Source organism: Carcharodon carcharias, chromosome 2, assembly GCF_017639515.1.
Source record: "Carcharodon carcharias isolate sCarCar2 chromosome 2, sCarCar2.pri, whole genome shotgun sequence".
NCBI classification, from domain to species: domain Eukaryota; kingdom Metazoa; phylum Chordata; class Chondrichthyes; order Lamniformes; family Lamnidae; genus Carcharodon; species Carcharodon carcharias.
In genome coordinates this window covers 24,347,657-24,370,650 of record NC_054468.1, presented here as the reverse complement: position 1 = coordinate 24,370,650, position 22,994 = coordinate 24,347,657, and positions in this window count along the sequence as shown.

Here is a 22,994-nt window from a genome sequence, read left to right as displayed (position 1 = left end):
AGAAAAAGAAATCTTCATTTTTGGTCATGGGATCTTGCTGTGTGCAATTTGAGCGCCCCGTTTCCAACATTACAACAGTGCTTAGGCTTCAAAAAATACCTCATTGGCCGGAATTTTCCTGTGCTGTTGGCGTCGGATGTCATGGCGGGGGGAGGGGGTTGGGTGGGGAACACTTTGGCGTGAGGGGTAGAAATTGGGTTCTCACTGGTGTAAAAGCACAGTGGGGTCATTTGATTGTACTCACCATTGCAGAACGCCAATCCTGCTGAAGGCCGGCGTGAACCTGATTTGCATCACGGTAATGGGTTGCAAAGTAAGGCCAGACCAGAATCGTCCCCCACAAGCCCGATTTGCGGTTACGCTGGTGGGAAAACACACCAGCACAGAACATGTCTGGACATGTGTGGCTTGCTGAAGCTGGGACTTACCATTGGGGCCTTGCTCAGATCATGGACATCCATGGAGAAGAAGATGCTGGATCCATACAAATCCCGGACCCTGGAGGAACACGTGTGTCACTTGCTGGCTGGATTCTCATGGACATGCCTCTGCCACGAAGCAGCTCACAGAAGGCGGGAGGTCTCTGTTGTGTCTTGGGTCTGCTTCAGAACATCACAATCTTCACCATGGGCTGCTACAGATGATTGGCGGTGGGGTGGAGGGGAGGAAGGTTCAAGATTGACTGGGAGAGGAACGTATACCGGTTGGGTGGGGGGCGGCGAGGTTGGAAGTTGGGAGGACGAAGGTGTTGGAGGGGTGAGGTTGGAGGGGTGAGGTTGGGAGGTGGGAGGGGGAGGGGGGAGGAGGGAGTACAGGGGGAGGAGGTTGTAATGGGGAGAATGTGGTAAGTGTGGAAGTAGGTGTAAGGGGGAAGAAGGTTTAAGGGAGGGAGTTCGGAGGGCGAAGGAGTTCAGAGGTAGGGAAAAATTTCAGAGGGGGAAGGAGTTTGAAAGGGGCAATGTGTCCAGGGGGCGGAGGGAGCTTGGAGGGGGGGAAGGTGTCTGGGGGGAAGAGGGAGTTTGGACAGGGGATGGTGTCCAGGGAGGAGTTCATAGTGGAAAAGGTGTCCAGGGGGAGGAGGGAGTAAGGGTGCAGAAGGGAGTAAGGGTGAAGAAGGGAGTAAGCAGTGGGGGGAATGGCCAGGTGAACATGCAAGGGAGGGCCCTGTGGAATCAATAACTGTCTTCTGGGGAGCAACTGAAGGAAGGCATGGTAGGAGGTGATGGTGAGTATGAGAGGGGGCAGAGGGAGCTGGTAGGGTGGGAGGGCGAGGGTGTGTTGGTAGCAGTAGAAAGGATGGTGAGGGTGGTTGGTGGGGATTCAGAGATAGACACGGGCCCTGGCGGGTCCCTGGGAAGGAGGAGGTTGGGGAAGTCAATGTGAATGGGGGTGGAATTCTCAGGAAGGGATGGAAAGTGCACATTCACCTGGACATCCTGGAAAGAAAAGGATTCTGGCTGGTAGGTGATGGTGAGGAGGTGGGAGGTGATGCTAGGGTGGCCAACAGTGATGGGGGAAAGGATATGGGTGACTGGGGGAGGGGAAAGGATGTGGGAACTGACAAAATTGACATCTACCATTTCACAGAAATGGAAAGTGAGCAGAGCCTCATGTCGGACTGGCACAGTTGCTGCATAGGAGCGCAATCAGTGGGTGGGTGGAGATGCAGATCAGCTCAGATAGACAACTGAAAGAGAACCCCAGCAAACAGCATTGATATTGCCTGGGACGGTAAGATGAGTGTGTGGGAGAGTGCTTGATGAGGCTTTGAAAGCTCTGCAACATGCACACTTCTCCCTCCAGAATCACTTGTGGTCTGGCTGCGTGCAGCTGAACTGTTAGTGGCGGTGTGGGGAGGGGTGGGGTGGGGGGAAATGCAGTGGGAGGACTCTCAAATCCTGTCAATTAAGCTAAAAAATATTACACACTATTCAGTGGAAGTGAATATATTTTCAGATTATAAAGTGACAAAATGGGTTCACCTGTTCAACCACTTGTGATCAGAAATTCTTAACCTTTCTTGGTCTACCATTTCTTCTAGGTGCTGCCCTGACATCCGCAGGAGGGGTGAAGACAGCTTGTGCAATAACTACAGAGATAAAAACAAAAAAACTGCGGATGCTGGAAATCCAAAACAAAAACAGAATTATCTGGAAAAACTCAGCAGGTCTGGCAGCATCGGCGGAGAAGAAAAGAGTTGACGTTTTGAGTCCTCAAGACCCTTCTGTCGAAGGGTCATGAGGACTCGAAACGTCAACTCTTTTCTTCTCCGCCGATGCTGCCAGACTTGCTGAGTTTTTCCAGGTAATTCTGTTTTTGTTGTGCAATAACTGGTCCTGTTGCTGCTGATGACTTTGGCGAGCATCCTCTAGAGAGCCAAGGCCCTGAAGGTCCCGGCTTCCTTTGGTTGCCCTCCCGTGGACCAGCTTGTCCCTCTGCAGTGACAGAGGACAAGGTTGATGGGGGGTCACAGGTAAAAGGAACATGGAGGGAGCAGACAGCCTCTGAGATTCCTGAGTGGATGACCCAGGGGTGTCCAGCTGCCGCTCCTCCTCCCTTTGGGTGCCCAAGGACCCCGGCCTGACTCCCTGAGGGGAAGGAGCACCTGAAGGGATGTGGAGGTGCCCTGTTTTCCTCTCATGTTGCCCCTGCAGGAAGTCACCATGCCTACCACGATGGAGTGCAGGTCTGCACACGTCTCTGCATTCCTCTGGACAAGGGTCTCCATGGCATCCGCCATCCTCCCCATGGAGACCTCCATACGTGCACTTATAAGCACCACTTCATCAGAGAGCAGGCAGGTGCACTCCTCCAACACGGGTGCCACTCTGTTGAGGTCTTTCAACAGCTTTGCGTGATATTCCCCCACCTTCTGCTGACTCTCCATGATGAGTTGGAAAGCCGAATCCAGAATGTCATCATCTGACTCGGACCTCACAGGTGCCTCCTCCCCAGCAGTCTTCCGAGTGCCGGGGAACTTGGCTGAACCTGCCTCCTCCTGCTGCCGACACGTGTCCATGTGGTGACCACCAGATTGTGAACCTGAGCCTGGCGTGTCTTTGCACTGGTGGAGGGTGTGGGTAAGCGCTTTGATGGGCCTTCCAGGCTGCTTATTTCCAGCTCTTCAATGGAAGTGGTGTCCTCTTGGCTGGAGGTGAGGATGTGGATGGAGCTGAGGGACCGGCTGATTGAGGGTGTCAGTTGCTTGGCAGAGCTCCCTGTGAATCAAAGAAGAGATAGTTAGAGCATGGCGGCAGAGTCAGAAGCAGGAGAGAGAGCACTGACAGTTGCGTTGATAGAGGGATGAGGTGGTGCAGGATCCTCACGTGGGTGTTCACTGTCGACCTCAGCACCGCCGCAGGCACGGTCCACATCCTCACCAGTCAGTGTGATGGCACACTCCTCAATGTGAGTGAGGGGTCTAATGTGGGCCACCTCGCCCCCTGGTGTGGGACCTCTCCCTGCTGTCGTGAGCCAGCCTCTCCTCCATGAAAACAGATGGAGAGAGTGTGAGCAGGACATATGGCACTGCGTGGAATGTTTGTGTGGTGAGCGGAGTCATGGGTGGGATGAGGACATGAGCTCCAGGGGATATGAGCCTGGTGGACATGTGAGGGCGTGTGTAAGAGTTAGTGGTGTTGCCCCTCTCACACCTCAGTAGGCAGGGCTTTTAGATCATAAGGCGAGGGTCCGTTCACCTTGCTGATGTTTCTTTCTATTATTGATAATGTATAGGAATGGATTTTTACATTCAGCTGTTTCCAAAATGATTAGAATTCCCAGCGAAAATAAAATAATGGTGACAAGCTATTTTGGTGAATCCTGTCTTGCTTCAGTCAGTGAGGAAATCGGTGGATCTCTGTTGGTAGACAGCGACAATAAGAACCACATCTTCTGAAGAACACACAGGCAACACAAAGCCTAGCCGACTCCACTTGACTGCACTGGTGTGTTCCCCATCAACCCTTGTTGGCAATACCAAGAATCTCTTCCCCCTGAGATAACAGTTAACTACATTTGGTAACTTAAGGTGGAAAGCAATTTTAATCAAAATAACCTTAATTGTCCCTATTTGCAATGCATGCCCTGTATTGTACTTTTATAAAAGAAACAAATAACAAATTCAACATCATCTTGACAATTTATGTTGGTGGAAACAGGCCACTTCCAAGCTAACTGCAAAAACGCCAAATGTGCCCTTCTGAATGTACACCACATATGAGTATAGTAAAGGTGCAAGGACACATTGCCAGACCTTGATATCTCCCCCATACCACTCAGAAAATCTGCAAAAAGGATTTCCTTTCATTCATGTTGCCCAATTATAGTCCTATCCTGCTGGCAGCCATCTGCTAGCTCAGAGCACAGGGCAGAAGGGAAACGTATCGTTCATTTTACCTCATTATTTTCCACCCCTAATGCTCCTAATCTGTGGAAAATGAAACTACCCATGTACAGGAAAGGTTAAGAAACACATTGCTGTCAAATTTAATCTACCCCCAGATAAAAAACGAATGGAAATTAGGGAGACAACTGTTTTCAATATCCATCATTAAAACATTAGCCTCATTAAAGGGTTTTCAATAAACTAGAAATGGAAGATTTATCAGGCTTTTACCCTAAATGGCCTTCACACACGTTGAAGTTCCCTCATTAAGAAAAGCTATTTTATAAGTCATCCACTTTATAAAATCACTCACTATAAAATGCTTTTTGCTAAATCTCAAATTGTCAGTGTTTACTATGAGATTAATGTTTGTAACACAAACTGTTTCTTTTTGTTAAGTCTTGTACAGCTGGCCTTTTCATATTAGAGTATTATTTAAATGGTGATATATTGGGAAATGTGGATGTACAAAGGGATCTGGGTTTCCTTGTATACCAGTCAATGAAGGTAAATAGGCAGGTGCAGCAAGCAATAAGGAAGGCTAGTGGTATGTTCTGCTGAAGGGTCATGAGGACTCGAAACGTCAACTCTTTTCTTCTCTGCCGTTGCTGCCAGACCTGCTGAGTTTTTCCAGGTAATTCTGTTTTTGTAGTGGTATGTTGGCCTTCATAGCAAGAGGATTTGAGTTCAGAAGTAGGGATGTCTTACTGCAGTTATACAAGGCCTTGATGAGACCTGGAGTATTGGGTGCAGTTTTGGTCTCCCTACCTAAGAAAGGATACACTTGCCATAAAGGGAGTGCAGCGAAGGTTCACCAGGCTGATACCAGGGGTGGCAGGAATGTCGTATGAGGAGAGTTTGGTTCAACAGGGCCTGTATTCACTAGAGTTTAGAAGAATGAGAGGGGATCTGATTGAGTCACATAAAATTCTAACAGGGCTAGAAAGACTAGATACAGGGAGGATGTTTACTCTGATTGGGGAGTCTAGAACCAGGGGCCACAGTCTCAGGATACGGGGTGGGCCATTTAGGGCTGAGATGAGGAAAACTTTCTTCACTTACAGGGTGGTCAACCTGTGGAATTCTCTACCACAAAGGGCTGTGGAGGTTGGGTCACTGAATATATTCCAGAAAGAAATTGATAATTTTTTTGGATATTAGGGACATCAAGGGGTATGGAGAGAAAGCAGGAATATGGCGTTGAGATAGGGATCAACCATGATCATATCGAATGGAGCAGGCTTGGAGGGCTGAATGGCCTACTACTCCTCCAAGTTTCTATGTTTCTATCTCAGATCTTTGCGATCGTTCTTCCTTTAATTATACGGAGAGATGCACCCTGTCTCCTGTCCTCTCACAATTTGGAGATTTTTACACGGTCTTTTATTACGGTTGATGTAGTCTGGCTAAAGAATGAGTCTGTAATTAAGTCTTTGGGGGGATGAAATGAAATTGTACCTGCGCTGCTGGATTATGCGAGAGCAGCAAATAAATCTCGCACCAACTTTCTGCATCTCTGCTTTCTGCATTAAATTATACATGCTTTTTGTTTATCTTACAATGTTAGCATTTGAGAGTGCAGCATGTTTCTTTCTGAATGGTTTATTTGCTGCGGTTCTCCCCGTGAAGCAGACTCAATGGTTGCCACACCGTCTTGCTAGCTCTCTAGATTCCTCCTCTGACTCTCTGCCTTTCCCTTCTGACTTTCCCTCATTTCCTCTTTGAAGAGAGAAAGGGGCATTTGTGGAGGCAGCTTCAGCCATAATGTAGGAAACGCGGTAGCCAGGTTGTGCACAGCAAGCTCCCATGAACACCAATGAGGGTAATGACCATCTGCATTTTGTTGTGAGGTTGCGTGACATCCCAGCTTAATTTGGAGATCGGTGTTTTGCTTCTCACCAGACCTCACGCATTGCAAGACGCAGAGCAGGGAAAGGTCACAAATCTGGAATATGCTAGTGTGAGATAAAATTAATTGGCCCAGGCTCATTTTTTAATAAGATCAAATGATTCAGCTTAAGCATTAATAAAACATTCAGAATTCATTTGGCTGTTGCCAAGCAGTTAATCAAAATCTCCAATGTGAGCGAGTTTGAGTGGCACAACAATATACCTTTAGACAGTTCAAAAGAACTGTCACTGTGCGGAGTCCTAGAATAGATCTGTTTCCTTTGCAGAATAAATTTGAGTGCATTGTAATTTTAAATTTGCTGTGCCACAGTGAACTACTGCGAACAGTGGGATGTTGTGCATTCTCACCATATACTGGAATAACATATTTTATGTTTGATAGTTGGCATGCATTTGCTGTGAAGTCATTAGAGGTGGGATTTTCTTGCAAATGTTCTCCCCTTCTCTCTTGAAGATGTGAATTGCTTGAAGAGTTACAGATCTATACTTTGGTGCCTGTTCTTTATGTGAAGGCTTATATATTGAAAGAAGCTATTTGACAAGGGAAGACATCACAGGTAAGCCTAATTTTGCTCTCTCCCACTTTTCACATGAGCACACTTTGCAGCAGGGATTGTAGAATAACAAATAAGAAGAGAAACCACAGACCGAGGCCAATTATAGCACCACATCACTGTCCCAGATGTGATCAGCTGACTTCCGACCTTTTGAGTGTATTTAAGACCGAGGTAGATAGGTTCTTGATTGGTAAGGTGATCAAAGGTTACAGGGAGAAGGCGGGAGAATGGAGTTGAGAAACTTCAGCCATGATTGAATGGCGGAGCAGACTTGATGGGCCGAATGGCTTAATTTCTGCTCCTATGCCTTATGGTCTTATGGTCTGTTCCACTCTATGGTTAGGTATTAGATGTAGTTATCTACTAGGCCATCAGGAAAGTCTACGGTCAAGCAGTTATATCAAGGGTGAAATATCTAACTCGATTTTTAAAAAATGTATGTTTTATGTTGGTAGAAAGAAAACTTATGTTTATTATAAGCACCTTCTGTACGCTCAGAATGACCGAAGTTAATACATGCACATCAATGAGTTACTGACCAGATCAGTTTTTAATGATGTTGGTTGAGGTATAACTATTGGCTTGTAGAATGTGAGAATTCCCTTGCTCATAGGATCTTTCATCATGATGCATAAGCAAGACCACAATTCAATATCTCATCCAAAAACAGGTCCCACCTACAGCCTGTATTATATCCCACAGTATGTCCCACTTGTTCATTTCTCTCCACTTTGCATTGGTTCTCTGTCCGCCACCCCCCCCCCCCCCCCCCCCCCCCCCCCCCCCCCCCCCCCCCCCCCCCCCCCCCCGCCAACACGTTACATTTTAAATCCTTGTCCACTTTTTCAAATCCTTCAATTGGCTTCTCCCCACTCTATCTCTGCAGTCTGCTCCAACCATAGAACCTGTCCTGACACACCAATCCTCTGCCAGGGATTGTGGCGTTGGCAGATCCAATCGTATATGCACTGGAATGCTGCTTTGGGCTGCATTAGAGTGCTTCAGTTGGAGTTTGTTGAGAGAGGGAGTTCACTGAAGAGGGAAGGAGGTGATCCTTTCATTTTCTATCTTTCGTCAGTAAGAAGAGTGGCGGCCTTGGTAATTGGGACCTGGTAACTATTTCTTCTGTCCTTAATATTCTCTAAACTAGAGGGAGTAAAAGGTGTAGTTTAAAGGTAAGTCATGGCAGGGCACCTCGGCTTAGTGGAATGCTCCTCCTGTGTGATGTGCGAAGTCAGGGACACTGTCAGCGTCTGGGGTGACCATGTGTGCAGGAAGTGTCTCCAGCTCCAGCTACTCGAAATCTATTTCTTGAAGCTGGAGCTGCACCCGGAATCACTTTGGAGCATCCAAAAAGATGAGATCTTTGTGGATAGCACATACAGTGAGGTAGTCACACCGCAGGTAAAGAGTGCATGGGCAGAAAGGGAATGGGTAACTGCCAGGACAGAATAAAAGCACTAGGCAGGTAGTGCAGGAGTCCCCTGGGTTTGTCTCCCTTCCCAACAGATTTTCCATTTTGGATACTGCTGGGGGAGATGGTTTCTCAGGGGAATGTAGCAAGAGCCAAGTCCGTGGCACCATGAGTGGCTCAGCTGCACAGATTTGGGGAAAAGGAGTGGGAGAGCAATAGTGACAGGGGATTCCATGATAAGGGGAACAGGTAGACACTTCTGTGGCTGCAGACATGACACCAGAATGGTATGTTGCCTCCCTGGTGTCAGGGCTAAGGATGTCATTGAGCAACTGCAGGACATTCTGAAGGGAGAGTGCGAGTAGCCAGAAGTTCTGGTCCATATCAGTACCAACAACATAGGTAAAAAGAGGGATGATGTCCTGAAAGCAGAATATAAGGAGCTAGGAAATAAATTAAGAAGCAGGACCTCAAAGATAGCTATCTCAGGATTACTCCCAGTGCCACATGCTAGCGAGATCAGGAATAGGAGAATAGACCAGAAGAATGCATGGCTGGAGATGGTGTAGGAGGGAGGGATTTATATTCCTGTGGCACTGGGGCCGTTTGTGGGGAAGATGGAACGTCTACAAGTTGGATGGGTTGCACCCCAGCAAGACAAGGACCAATACCCTTACAGGGGTATTTGCTAGAACTGTGGGGGAGGGTTTAAACTAGTTTGGCATGGGGATGGGAACCTGAGTGGGGAGACACAGGAGAGGGAAACAGAGAAATGAATGAAAGACAGAAAAATAGAAAGCAAAAGTGGAAGGCAGAGGAAACAAAGGCTAGCAGCAAATAGGACACAAAAAGAGATGTGTAAAAATGTTCAAAAGATAAGTCTAAAGACACTGTATCTGAATGCACGGAGCATTTGCAATAAGGTAAACGAATTAACAGCGCAAATAGAAGTAAATGAGTACGATATGATTGCGATTACAGGGACGTGGCTGCAGGGTGTCCATGGCTGGGAAGTTAATATCCAAGGGCACTTGATATTTAGGACGGACTGGCAAAGAGGAAAAGAAGGTGGTGTGGCGTTGTTAGTTAAGGCTGAAATCAGTAAGCTAATGTGAGAGGATATTGGCTCAGAAAATCTAGATGTAGAATCAGTCTGGTTGGAGCTAAGAAGCAACAAGGGGCAGAAAACATTAATGGGAGCTGTCTATATGCCTCCAAACGGCAGTGATAAGGTAGGGGATGGCATTAAACAGGAAATCAGAGATGCATGTAACAAGGGTGTTACAGTAATCATGGGTGTCCTTAATCTACGTATAGACTGGACAAATCAAATTAGTGACAATATGTGGATGAATTCCTGGACTGTGTACGAGATGGTTTTTTAGACCAGTATGTCTAGGAACCAACTAGGGAACAGGCTATCCTAGATTTGGTATTGTACAATGAGAAGGATTTAATCAATAATCTTGTTGTGCAGGGTCCTTTAGGGAACAGTGACCATAACATGATAGAATTCTTCATTAGGATGGAAAGTTAATTAGTCCGATCTAAAACTAAGGTCCTAAATCTTAACAAAAGCTAAGATAGACTGGGGAACTTCATTAAAAGGCATGGCGGTGGATAGACAATGACTAATGTTTAAGGAACAAATGTATGCATTGCAACAGCTATATATTCCTTTCTGGTGCAAAAACACAACAGGAAAAATGGCCCAACTATGGCTAACAAAAGAAATTAAGGATAGTATTAGATCCAATGAGGATTCATATAAAGTTGTTAGGAAAAAGTAGCAAGCCTGAGGATTGGGAACAGTTTGCAATTCAGCAAAGGAGGACCAAGAGACTGATTAAGAGGGGAAAAATAGAATATGAAAGTAATCTTGCAAGGAACATAAAAGCAGATTGTAAAAGCTTCTATAAGTATGTAAAAAGAAAAGGATTAGTGAAGGCAAATGTAAGTCCCTTAAAGTCTGAAACAAGAGAATTGATAATAGAGAACAAGGAAATGGCAGAGCAATTAAACAATTACTTTAGCTCTGTCTTCATGAAGGAAGACATGAATAACTTCTCAGAAATACTAGGGAATCAAGAGTCTAGTGAGAAGGAGGAATTGAAGGAAATAAGTATTACTAAAACATTAGTGCTGGAGAAATTAATGGGACTGAGCCCATAAATCCCCAGGGCCTGATAATCTACATCCCAGGGTACTAAAGGAGGTGGCCATGGAAATAGTGGAAGTGTTGGTTGTCACCTTCCAAAATTCTGTAGATTCTGGAACAGCCCCAGCAGATTGGAGGGTGGCAAGTGTAACCCCGCTATTTAAAAAAGGAGGGAGGGAGAAAACAGCTAACTACAGACAGGTTAGCCTAACATCAGTAGCAGGAAAAATGTTAGAGTCTATTGTAAAGGATGTGATAACAGGACACTTAGAAAATATCAACGGGATTAGACAAAGTCAACATGGCCTTATGAAAGGGAAATCAAGTTTCACAAACCTACTGGAATCTTTTGAGGATATAACTAGCAGAATAGAGAACCAGTGAATGTGGTGTATTTAGATTTTCAGTAAGGTTTTGATAAAGTCACACCTAAGAGGTTAGTGTGTAAAATTAAAGCACATGGGATTGGGGGCAATATACTGGCTTGGAGTGAAAATTGGTTAGCAGACAGGAATCAGAGAGGAGGAATAATTGGGTCTTTTTCAGAGTGGCAGTCGATGACTAGTGGGGTACCGCTGGGATCAGTGCTTGGGCTCCAGTTATTTACAATATATATCAATGATTTGGATGAGGAAACAAAATGTAATATTTCCAAATTTGTTGATGACATGAAACTTGGTAGGAATGTGAGCGATGAGGAGGATGTTAAGAGGCTTCAATGTGATTTAGACAGTTTGAGTAAGTGGGCAAATACATGGCAGATGCAGTATAATGTGGATAAATGTGAAGTTATCTGCTTTGGTAGGAAAAACAGAATGGCAGAGTGTTATTTAAATGGAGATAGATTGGGAAATGTTGATGTCCAAAGGGACCTGGTTGCCCTTGTACACCAGTCACTGAAAGCAAACATGCAGGTGCAGCAAGCAGTTAAGAAGGCAAATTGTATGTTGGCCTTCATTGTGAGAGGACTTGAGTACAGGAGCTGTACAGGGCCTTGGTGAGACCACAGCTGGAGTATTGTGTGCAGTTTTGGTCTCCTTACCTAAAAAAGGATATTCTGGCCATAGAGGGTGTACGGCGAAGGTTCACCAGACTGATTCCTGGGATGGCAGGATTGTCATATGAGGAGAGATTGGACCGACTAGGCCTGTATTCACTGGAGTTTAGAAGAATGAGAGGAGATCTCATTGAAACATATGAAATTCTGACAATGATGGACAGACTGGATGCAGGGATGATATTTCCTCTGGCTGGGAGGGTCTAGAGCAAGGGGTCACAATCTCAGGATATGGGGCGGACCATTTAGGACTGAGATGAGGAGAAACTTCTTCACTCAAAGAGTGGTGAATCTGTGGAGTTCTCTACCACAGAAGGCTGTGGAGGCCAAGTCACTGAATGTATTTAAGAAGGAAATAGATAGATTTCTGGACTCTAAAGGCATCAAGGGATATGGGGAGAGAGCGGGAGGATGGCGTTGAGATAGAGGATCAGCCATGACCATGTTGAATGATGGCACAGGCTCAAAGGGCTGAATGACCTGCTCCTGCCCCTATTTTCTATGCTTCTTTGTTTCTATGTGACCTTCAAAAGGGAATTGGAGAATTATCTAAGGAGAAAAAATTGCAGGGCCGTGTGCTGGCGACAGGGCGGGGGAGTGGAACTAGCTAAATTTCTCTTGCTGAGATCTGGCATGGACATGATGGGCCAAGTGGCCACCTTGTGCGCTGTAACCATTCTATGATTCTATTCTATGATTTTATGGCTCTGATCTAAAAACCTTCTCATAAGCCTTCTATTTGACCACTTCTCCTAATCTCATTCTTCTGACTCAGTACATATTTCCCCTTCTATCTCTATTTTGTGAAATGTCTTGGTACTGTTATGTTAATAGAGCTATATAAATGCAAGACATTGTTACTGAGTGCATATGCTCTCAGTATTGAACTCATTTTTCTAGTACATTTACCGTTTATTGAAGCATGAATTTCCTTGTGTTCCTTCCTGGGTGTCATGCTCACAGTGCTTTGCAAACTGAAGGGATTTTTGGGTGTTCAACTGCAGCTGCATGATATACAGAGGTCACACTACCTACCTGCATCATTTTCTGATGAACCCTCAATGGTTTCAGGGATGCATTTTGGTCTTTAAATATAACACCTGCAGTCACTTGTGAAGAGCTATGCTATGCTTGAAAATGAATGCCAGATTGCTGCTGCTGTGCATCTCCACGCATGACATTATTGGAGGGCATTTCCTCATTTGGGTACCAGGCTGCTCAAGTAGCCTACAGTAAGTTCTCTGATGTCTGTCTGAATGCCTTCTATAAGCACATTTTGGAACAGGATATCTATACCTCAGCCATGGTCCAAACCTGCACTTAGGACCCCAACAATTAACAGAAAGAGGAAACTTAATAGCTCAGAACCTGGAGGTGTATTTGAACTTAGAGACAAAAGGATTGTATGTTCATTCATTACACCATTATCAGCAAGAATTCATTGTTTTCAAATGAATTAAATACTATGATCATTATTGAATTATTTCAACATTGTGACTGTTGCAGATCTTGTTCTGAGCATAAGCACAAACCAATGCAATGAGAGCAGAAGCACAGTATATGTTCATCAGGTCGATCGACATCTGAAAGGGAAAGATAGATGAGCAACTTGTGCATGACCCTGCATGAAAAATGATGTGATGCTGTGCTTTGCAGTCCTCTCCATTTGCATTTTTAATTTGCTGATGTTCAGCCTGCTGTGAAGTGATTGGACATGCTTGCTTGGATCATTATTGCCCAGTGAAGTTATGTGTTCTGGCCATGTTGTGATTTTGCAGCTGAACGGTCCTTAGATTTATAATTATGAATCAGAATCTATAAGATACACTTCATCAGGCCAGCTCTATTCAACAGACCTGAAAATTCTCTTCAAAGAAATAGTCAAAAGCGCAGCTCTATAATAGCTTTGTATTAAAGTTTATAATTGAAAATCATAACCCACTACACCGTAGACCTAAAATAACACACATCATTCAGATATCTAGGTTATTAAATGCATTCTGGATACAGTAATGTAGTCATTGTGCTTCTGAAATAATAACCCATAGTAAATTAGCTCAAATCAGTGAAATTGCAAAATTGAAATCTTGCCTAACACGAGAAAATGACCTCAAAAAATACCAGATTATTGTAAAACCCAGCCGATTCATGAATGTCATTAGGGGAAGAGAAGGTAACTCCAGTCCCAATCTATGTGGTTAACACCCTTGCAAAACAATTGTTTGGGAGACAGGGCATCTAGGAATGAGCAAGAAATGTGGCCTTAGCAATGTTGAGCAGGCCATGAAAATCTTGGGTTCAATATTTGGTCTGTGCGGGGAATTAACTGCTCTCAGCTAGGAGCGGTGCTATAAGTGATCCCAGTGCCCTTTGATTAGGGAATGGTCCAAAGCAAATAGAATTCCCTGACCTTAATTTCTATCCAGTTGCTCCAAGAGAAGGTCCACAAATGGAAATTAAGTGAGGTTAATATTGAGCTAATTGTGATGCCTCAATGGTCGAATAACTTGCCAACAAGGAGGCAGATGTGATCTGTGCTGAAAAAAAGATTCTGCTGAAAATGCATTTTTATTTTAGTTGTGCGTTCAAATCCGTATAGAAAATCTTTAAGTTAGGAGTGACACCTATCAATACTAGTTAAGAAATGTTTGATGGATTAGTATGACTTTCCTCTGTCTGTTCTTTGGACAGCAGTAATAACCTGCACATTTCAAATTTGCTAATAGCTCTATTAAAATACAAGACTGAATGAGGTGTTCATTAGCGAGGTGACTACATTGGCTGGATTTCATGCTCCCCTGCCTCTGGCTTGGAAGACCACTCATTTGTTATGGGGGCGGGGGAGATGTTGGGTGGCCTGCCCACTCTTGGGCCTGTTGAGGCCCTTAAATGGTCAACTAATGGCCACGTAAGGGCCTCAACCCAGCCCTGCTGGTATTTTACCTGTGGTGAAGGGGACGCCCATGCCACGTAGGAAGCCTGGCAGCTTTAGCTGCGCAGGCTGGTGTCGGGCAAGGTGAGGGGGAATCTCCTTTTGGGGGCCCCTTGGGCCCAAACTGAGGTACACCCCACCAAGTCATTCCCCCCTTCCTTAACCCTCCCCCTTGGCCTCTTGAACCAGCACCCCCCCCCCCCCCCCCCCCAACCCCCCCATTCCCCGCGCTGGCACCCCCAACCCTGGATTTACCTGCGTTCCTCAGTGTGGATTCGATTGGCTGGCAGCCCTCTAAGGCGGGACTTTCTCCTGAGAAAGGGGCAGAAGTCTCATCTTAAAGCAATTAATGCTGCTGCCAGCTTTAAATTGCTGTGGGACAGCTGTCAGGATCCTGGGCAGGCTCCCCACCTCCCTGACTTTTTAACCAGGGGGCGGGCACCATAACGCCCTGTGAAGTTCAGCCCCATGTCTGGGAGTGGGTCACCCACTTGCTCTTCTGGAGGGTTCATCATGGAGACATTCAGAGATGAAAGACCAGCAACTGGTTGCGAAGTGTGACCTTCATTCCACCAATCCTCAACTTTTGCACATTCCTGATTTTCATCACTCCACTATTGGTGACTGTGCCTTGAGGTGCCTAGGCTCTAAGTTTTGGAATTCCCTCCATAAATCTCTCCACCTCTTTAGCTCTCACTCCTCCTTTAAGACGCTGCTTAAAACCTACTTCTTTGACCAAGTTTTTGGTTACCTGTCCTAATATCTCATTATAGGGCTCTGTAAGTTCTTTTCTGATAGTGCTCCAGTTTATTAAGTTAAGCATGTTTAATGGCTCAGTTAGTAGCACTCCCACCTTTGAACCAGCAGTTTGTGGGTTCAGGAGTTAGAGCATAAAAGCTAGGCTGACACTCCAGTGCAACACTGAGGGAGTCTTTTGGATTAGATGTTAAACCAAGAATACTTTCTCAGGTGGATGTAAAAGATCCCATGGTGGCATCGGGAGAAGAGCAGGGGACTTCTCCCTGGTCCCCTTGCCAGAATTTATCCCTCACACAACCTCACTAAAACATTAAGACATTGTTGTTTTGGACCTTGTCGGGTTCAAATTGGCTCCTCCATCATCAGTGACGAGACTTTGAACGTACTTCATTGGCTGTAAAGTCTTTTGAGACATCCTGAGGTCATGAAAAACATAATATAAAGGCGAGTTTTTTTTTTTAAGGTGCTACATTAACACAAGTTGCTTCTGCTCTCTCTGCAACCACCAATGCTGTCAGCATTCCAATCTGGACCTAATTCGATAATACTGCCTCGTGATTTGGATCCTGCAGGTTCAATTCAGGGATATCAAAATGACATTGCAATGCCTTCACGCCAAAGTTGCAGCAGTGCAGACTAAAACCATTTTTGATTGTGCGGCCTGGATTTTGCGACCAGTTGCAAAGCGGAAGTGGTCGCCGATGACCTCGAAGAAAGATGTCCACAAAAAAGGTAGTGACCCCTGTGGTAAGGATCCAGGTAAGGAGCCAATCATGGTGAAGCATTCACTCAGGTTGTTAAAAGCACTTAAAATCCTTTAAATTTAAATTAATAAAATAAAATAAATTTAGAAAAACATAACTTATCTTTATTAATAAACAAACTTAACTTAAAATGATGAAAATTTTCAAGCAGTGAAACAAATGATTATCATTGGATTAAGGTAGAAGCCAAAATAAAGAAAATCAATTTGTTTAAAAAGGAAAAAAAAAGTATTTCTTTTTAAATAAATGTGGGAGTGTTCTATTATTATGGAGAAATTTGATATATAATTTGAGATTTTCAGGACCAGTGAAGGTGTTTAGCAGTAACTCTGAAGTTATTGGAGGCTGGTTCATTGAATATATTCAAGGCTAAGTTAGACAGATTTTTCACTGACACCCTTGTCAAGGGTTATGGGGGACAGGCAAGAAAGTGACGTGAAGACCACAATCAGACCAGCCATGATCTTATTGAATGGTAGAGTACGCTCGATGGGCTGAATAACCTCCTCCTGTTATTTCTTGTGATCCTATGATTTTTTTTTAATACGCTGTTTAAAAACCCAATTACACCTCATTCAACAAGCTCTAATTTTTATTATGGTCTTTACAGCGAGATTAACGGTGCCAAAGTGGAAATTTTTGTTGCAAGGGTCATTGCACCTTGTGGAACCTCTCCATTGCAGCTGTACAGTGTAGACTCACTGGCAGCAACTTCTGCATTTCTATGTTTAGCTGCATGTGCGGACTGCTGCAGTTGCTGTCAGTTTCAATGGAGTAATGTCAGTGATGGCTAATAATTTCACCATCAATACCATGGCAAAATCAAAGCCTATGTATATTCTGGGACTGCCCACACAGAACAAATTGTTTTTTTTTTAGCTCTGTACATTGCTATGTTACTTGACCGTGTCTAACAGACACCTGTAGCTCGTTCAATAGCAGAAATACTGTTAAGTCATGAATAAAGGGTACTTTGGAACCCTTGAAGTTTATATGATGCCATTTGGAATCTCCGTTTGGATTGACGGCTTGCATGTCGGGTGTAAGAATGTGCAAAAGCATGGAAAAGCCATTTAACCGAGTCAGATAAATCCTCGATATCCAGTTTCCAATGCTTTACATCTTACACTTGTACATAATGTACAGGGCAGTTAGTTCAGTCACGTGCTCCAGATGTTGCCATCTTACATTCCATGTATATCTGTATCCATTACTCAGGACAACACACCAAATTAAATGGAAGAGGTTCAGCATCCCAGGAGGCCCATGACACATCTGTCCACTTGTAATACCAAATATGAGCATGTTAAACAAGAAAACAGATTTTGTCACCAGATAGTTGGAGCTAGTCAAAAATGATAGACGGTTGCAATAACATCCTAAAGCTTTCTTTTGACCTGGAGCTCATGTGGAATGTATAACAAGATAAGGCCATCATGGAGTCTCAGGAGATACATGCCTGTTGAGACCAGCTGATGCACAATAAGTGTGTATTGGTTCGAGCAAGGAGCAAAACCAAAAGAGTTACAATGGAGAAAAAGCCCGCAAAGGCGGGTTCTTCATTGCTGGGAGGCAGATGCAGGCTGGAGTCAGGCCAGCTGACCCAGGAAACCGATTAGAGGCATCCACAGGGGCTTCCAGGTGCTGAGGCGGGCTGTTTAAGAGGCTTGGTGCTGTGAGGACTTCGTCCTCGTTAAAAGAAAAAAAAGTAAGGCCCTCTAGCTCTCACACTACCTCACACTGACCCACCCCCAATGGCCTGTCATGTCCGAAAGCCGAACTATGCCCCTCCACCCATCCCCTGTTGACACAGTTCCCCCGCACCCCCCCCATCCCAGGAAAACATTGCTTGATTGATAGCTCTTCTCTCTGATCTCGCTGTCAATTTCACAATGTTTGTTTATACAAGGTTAAGCAGTTTCAAGGGCTTGCAGCTTCTGTTATTGATCTTTAAAGGGTCTGGATGATTGATACTTTTATTGCCCTGTAGTGAAATTACTTTTTTGTAATATAGTGGAAAGTAATGAATGAATGATTTTTTAAAAGATTTTTTTACACATATTATTGTTGCTATAGGGTTCATGAGTTCTATGCAGTGTACAGTGGGTCAATAGACATATTCTTTAATTCCTTTAGTATCCAAAAATCCATCAGCCTCAGGCTTGAATGGATAGATAAAGAATCTCCCTAAAAATCCATATAGCTTGAAAGTGTGGCATTTCTTTCAAATGGTTAATAATAGAAGTAATCCAATCTCTGGCTCCAGGTAATGACCCAGGTGGCTAGAGTTTTGCTCTAGTGGTTTGCAATGTCACGTGAAATTCCCTATTGAATTGCAATTGAGTGAAGCTGTGAGGGGATGAAATATTGTAGTGCTGGGTGGGTTAAAATGGAATAGGACTAATGGGAGCACACTGGTTTGTCCAATTAGGTTGAATATCACTTGGAAAAGCCATTAACACTCTGGTCAATGTTAAGGTGCTAATGATCAACATTAACAGACTCCTTAATGGCTTTTTCCTTGTGCAGAAGGAGGTGATTAATGTTTCACATTATATGCTCTTGGATTTAGCTACTGCCATACTTAGAGGGATTGTGATCTCTCTTCTTTTGCGGTGATGGCCTTTTTGTCCTTCTGATTACAATTAAATCACACAGTCTCCCCAAATCATCGGTAGACTAAACTAAGCATGTACCATGCAGGGTTACAGTGCATTAATATGCAGTTATGGCAAGTCTATCATTTTCCATTCCCTTTCAATTGAGTTCCTGCATTAGATATGTAGGGGTGCAGGGAAGTGTTGACATTTTTTACGATAACGTCAGGCAGTTTTGACAATTGGTGAGTAAGGGAAATGCGTTTATGAAGAAATGAATTGGTGTTACACTGCCAGCTGCAGTGAAAAAGACCCATCCCTCCGGAATTATCTCACAAAACAGCCGACAGGTATAGTAACGTCTCTGTGCCTCTGTCACAATAAGAAAAAAAATATCATTCCTTATAATAAACACTTAATAGAGAACAGAAAACACTGGTCACAAAGTGTCTGTTTATTGTCAAAATTGGTTTTCCTTGTGATTGACAAGAATTCTGAACAGTGGTGCTTTGTGCATTTTTGAAATGATGCTGGAGCTCTGAGTCAGCACGATTACCAATAGGTGTACTTTCAACAGGAATCAGAAGGTTTTCTCTCTACTGTAACTGGTGGTCTGAGACATTGTCTGCAGTATAGGTTGCAGCCTGCAATACCTCTGATGCAAAATTTGGAGAGGCCTGCAAACTGATATGAATGCATAGAGGAGATAACAAGGTATTTTGAATGTTACGGGCATGGGCAGGAATGACCACATTCTCAGCCCATCTAGGTAAGTGTTTAGTAAGTTCAATAACCTTGAAAGCTCAACAAGACCAAATTCCCATCTCCAATTATGGTTTGGAGAGTCAAACCCAAGCAGCATGAAAATGTTTTTCTTTTGATCGTCTCTGAGTTCTGATTCTGATTCAGGGTCTGGCCTGTCCACTCTGAGCTGCATCCTGACATCTCTACTGCTGAATTTATTTACTGAAGGCTAGCTGCAGAACGGTAGCCCCATAATTTACCAGGGTCTGTGTGTCGGCAGCAAGATTATAGATCCTATAGATCGATTATAGCATAAAGAAAAGAAAACTTTGCATTTACATAGCGCTTTTCACAATCATTGGACAACTCAAAGTGTTTTACTTTCAGTTAATTGCTTTTTGAAGTGTGGCCGCTGTTGCAGTGGGAGGAAATGTGAGAGTTAATTTGCATATAGCAGAACCGCACAAAAGGCTATTTGATGATGACCAGATAATCTGTTCTTTTTTGTGACAGTGATTAAGTGATAAACATTGGCCAGAACACCAGGGATAACTCCCATGCTCTTCTTTGAAATAGTGCCATGGGATCTTACACACCTGTCCGGGATTGTCAGATGGGGCCTTGGTTTAACGTATCATCCAAAATGCAGTACCTCTCACAGTGCAGCACTTCCCTCAGCACTGCACCAGAGTGTCAGTCTTAATTTTTTGTGATCAAGCCCTGGAGTGGGACTTGATCGCTGAATCTGTGATTTAGAGGTGAGTGTGCTAACATTTCAGCCACAGCTGATGACACACTGAAAGGGGATCAACAGACGCCGGCCACCTAGAATAAAGGTAAGAGAAGAATAAAGTGCAATAAGCCTTCCAATGTTTTTTCACACTTTCCCTTCTGGAATCAGGATGGAATGAAATCTGTCAGCACAAAACAAAGATTGAAGTTGAACCTTTCCAGTTATCTGCAGCTCAGGGCTGCATTACATGGCATCCATCCAGGGTTAATCACCTTAATCTTGTGAGTGACTCTCTCCGTACCACTGTGGCTGCAATGTGCACTAAGTACAGGATGTACTACAACAATCCAGCAGTGCTTCTTTGAAAGCACCTCCCAAACTGTGACTGCAACCACCTAGAAAGATAAGGGTAGCAGATATGGAAACCCTCCACCCTCCAAGTTTTCCTCCAAGTCACACATCACCTCAGCCTGGAAATCCATCGCCGTTCCTTCACCATTGCTGTGCCAAATAGCATTGTGCGAGTGTATTCACCACATGGACTGCAGCAGTTCAAGGGCTCACCACCGATTTCTCAAGGGCAGCTGGTGATGGGTAATAAGTATTGGCCTCGTCTTATCCCAGGAATGAGGCTAAATTCAACGTTTGAACTGGGGTGGCAGGGTGAAGGAGAGCAGATTTCTAATGTTAACCCCCGACTCCACTCTGGCCTAAACATTTACATTTCATATCTGGCATTTGATTTCCTCATGGAGTATTGCTGTTTTATCATTTTCCAGCTGAAACAAGTTATTGCATGTCACCTTTTGATACACTGTGATGTTTTGCACCAAAATAAAAGCGAAATACTGCAGATGCTGGAAAGCTGAAATAAAAACAGAAAATGCTGGAAATACTCAGCAGGTCTGGCAGCATCAGTGGTGAGAGAAACAGAGTTAACATTTTGAGTCTAATATGACTCTTCGTCAGAACTCTAATGAAGAGTCATGTTAGCCTTGAAATGTTAATTCTGTTTCTCCACAGATGCTGCCAGACCTGCTGAGTTTTCCCAGCACTTTCTCTTTTTGTATCGGTAATATTTTACATACCTGATGTATTTTTGCACTGTGTTTTAAAATGTCTTCTAAGTGTTAACGATACGTTTTAAAAATCAGTCCAATATGGTAACAAGCAAAACTAAAGGTATACTCTATAATCTAGTTTATGTTGTACTGTAAACCTTGCAAAACAAAACCAGCTCTCTGTAAATAATTGTGTTGAATTATTTTGACCCATGGCTTTAAAATGCCATTTTTGAATTGTGCACTGCCGAAGGATATCATCTAACCTGGCCACAGGGTTATGGTCAGCCTCCTGTTTGGACCCAGTCTGATTTTACTCTCTGATAAATCCTTTGGGGTAAAATGGCCATCTCACCTCAGCTTGCCCTGTTCCTGTAGAATCAGTGAGGTTAAAACTGATGATAAACTGTGTTTACTGTGGTATGATGGACTGGACTCGTAAATAAAATATGATCAAAAACAAGAAACTGCAGCTGCTGAAAATTTGAAGTGAAAACAGAAAATGCTGGGAACATTCAGCAGGCCAGGAAACCACCGTGGACAGAACAGGTTTGGGTGTGGATCCTTCATCAGTTTTGATCAAAGGATCCACTGCTGAAATGTTAACTCATCCATTCTTTCCATGGATGCTTGGTGACCTGATGAGTGTTTCCAGTATTTCCTGTTCTTGTATATGTAATATGAACCTACTGCACACTGGACTAAAGTGGTACATCATTCTGAATGAATAACTGTATGACATTGACAAGGAGGAAACAATTGTCACCTGACAGAGCACCCTCCTCGTGAATATACTGGAGCCACTTCAGTCGCAAAGAAATACGCATTTAACAGCAGTTATTCCCACTGAAGGATGAGGTAGTTTATCAAACTGAGCAACTGATTACGAAGTGTCAAACTGCAATATAAATGAATGGTGTACAGATAACTGAAGAAGCTAAAATTTGCCCTTCCTTTCAAGTTTTCCAGATAAAAAGAAGGCAGCTGTGTTTTTGGGATAAGCCATTTGTTGATGGGTTTTTGTGGTATTTTGGAAAGAGGGTGACTGCTGGCGAAGTGGACACTGACCCAGTATTCCCAATGCAGAAGTCTTTAGATGTGGATATGCCCCAGTCATGCAATTGCACGGGGGGATGTTTTAACAGGCTGAGGACATGGGATTGAGATTGGGTGTGGATGGAGAGTTAAACCAGGGAGTATTCTGAATGTATTGGGAAGCCAGCTCCAACCTCCGCACTTTTGGGTTTCACTGAGGTGGGACAAGAAGCAAACAGTTAACCCGTGGCGAGTTGGCACATCTGGAGTATTGTGAACAGTGCTGGTCTCCTTATTTAAGAAAAGGTGTAAATGCATTAGGAGCAGTTCAAAGAAGGTTTACTGGGCTAATATCGGGAATAGGCGGGTTGTCTTATGAGGAAAGGTTGGACAGGCTAGGTTTGTATCCGTTGGAGTTTAGAAGACTAAGAGGTGGCTTGATTGAAGCCTTTAAGGTCCTGCGGGGTCTTGACAGGTTGGATGTGGAGAGAATTTTTCCTTTTGTGGGAGAAACTAGAACTGGGGGTCACTGTTTAAAAATAAGGGGTCGCTCAATTAAGACAGAGATGAGGAGAGCGTTTTTCTCTCAGAGGATGGTGAGTCTTTGGAACTCTCTTCTTCAAAAGGTGGTGAAAGCAGAGTCTTTGAATGCTTTTAAGAGACAGTTAGATAGATTCTTGATTAACAAGGGGGTGAAAGGTTATTGGGGGTAGGCAGGAATGTGGGGTTGAGGTTACAATCAGGTCAGCCATGATCTTACTGAATGACGGAGCAGGCTCGAGGGGCCGAGTGGCCTACTCCTGCTCCTAATTCATATGTTCGTATGTATTAACTTCCACCCTGGGGGTGGAATTTGAACCCACAACCTTCTGACTCAGAGGTAAG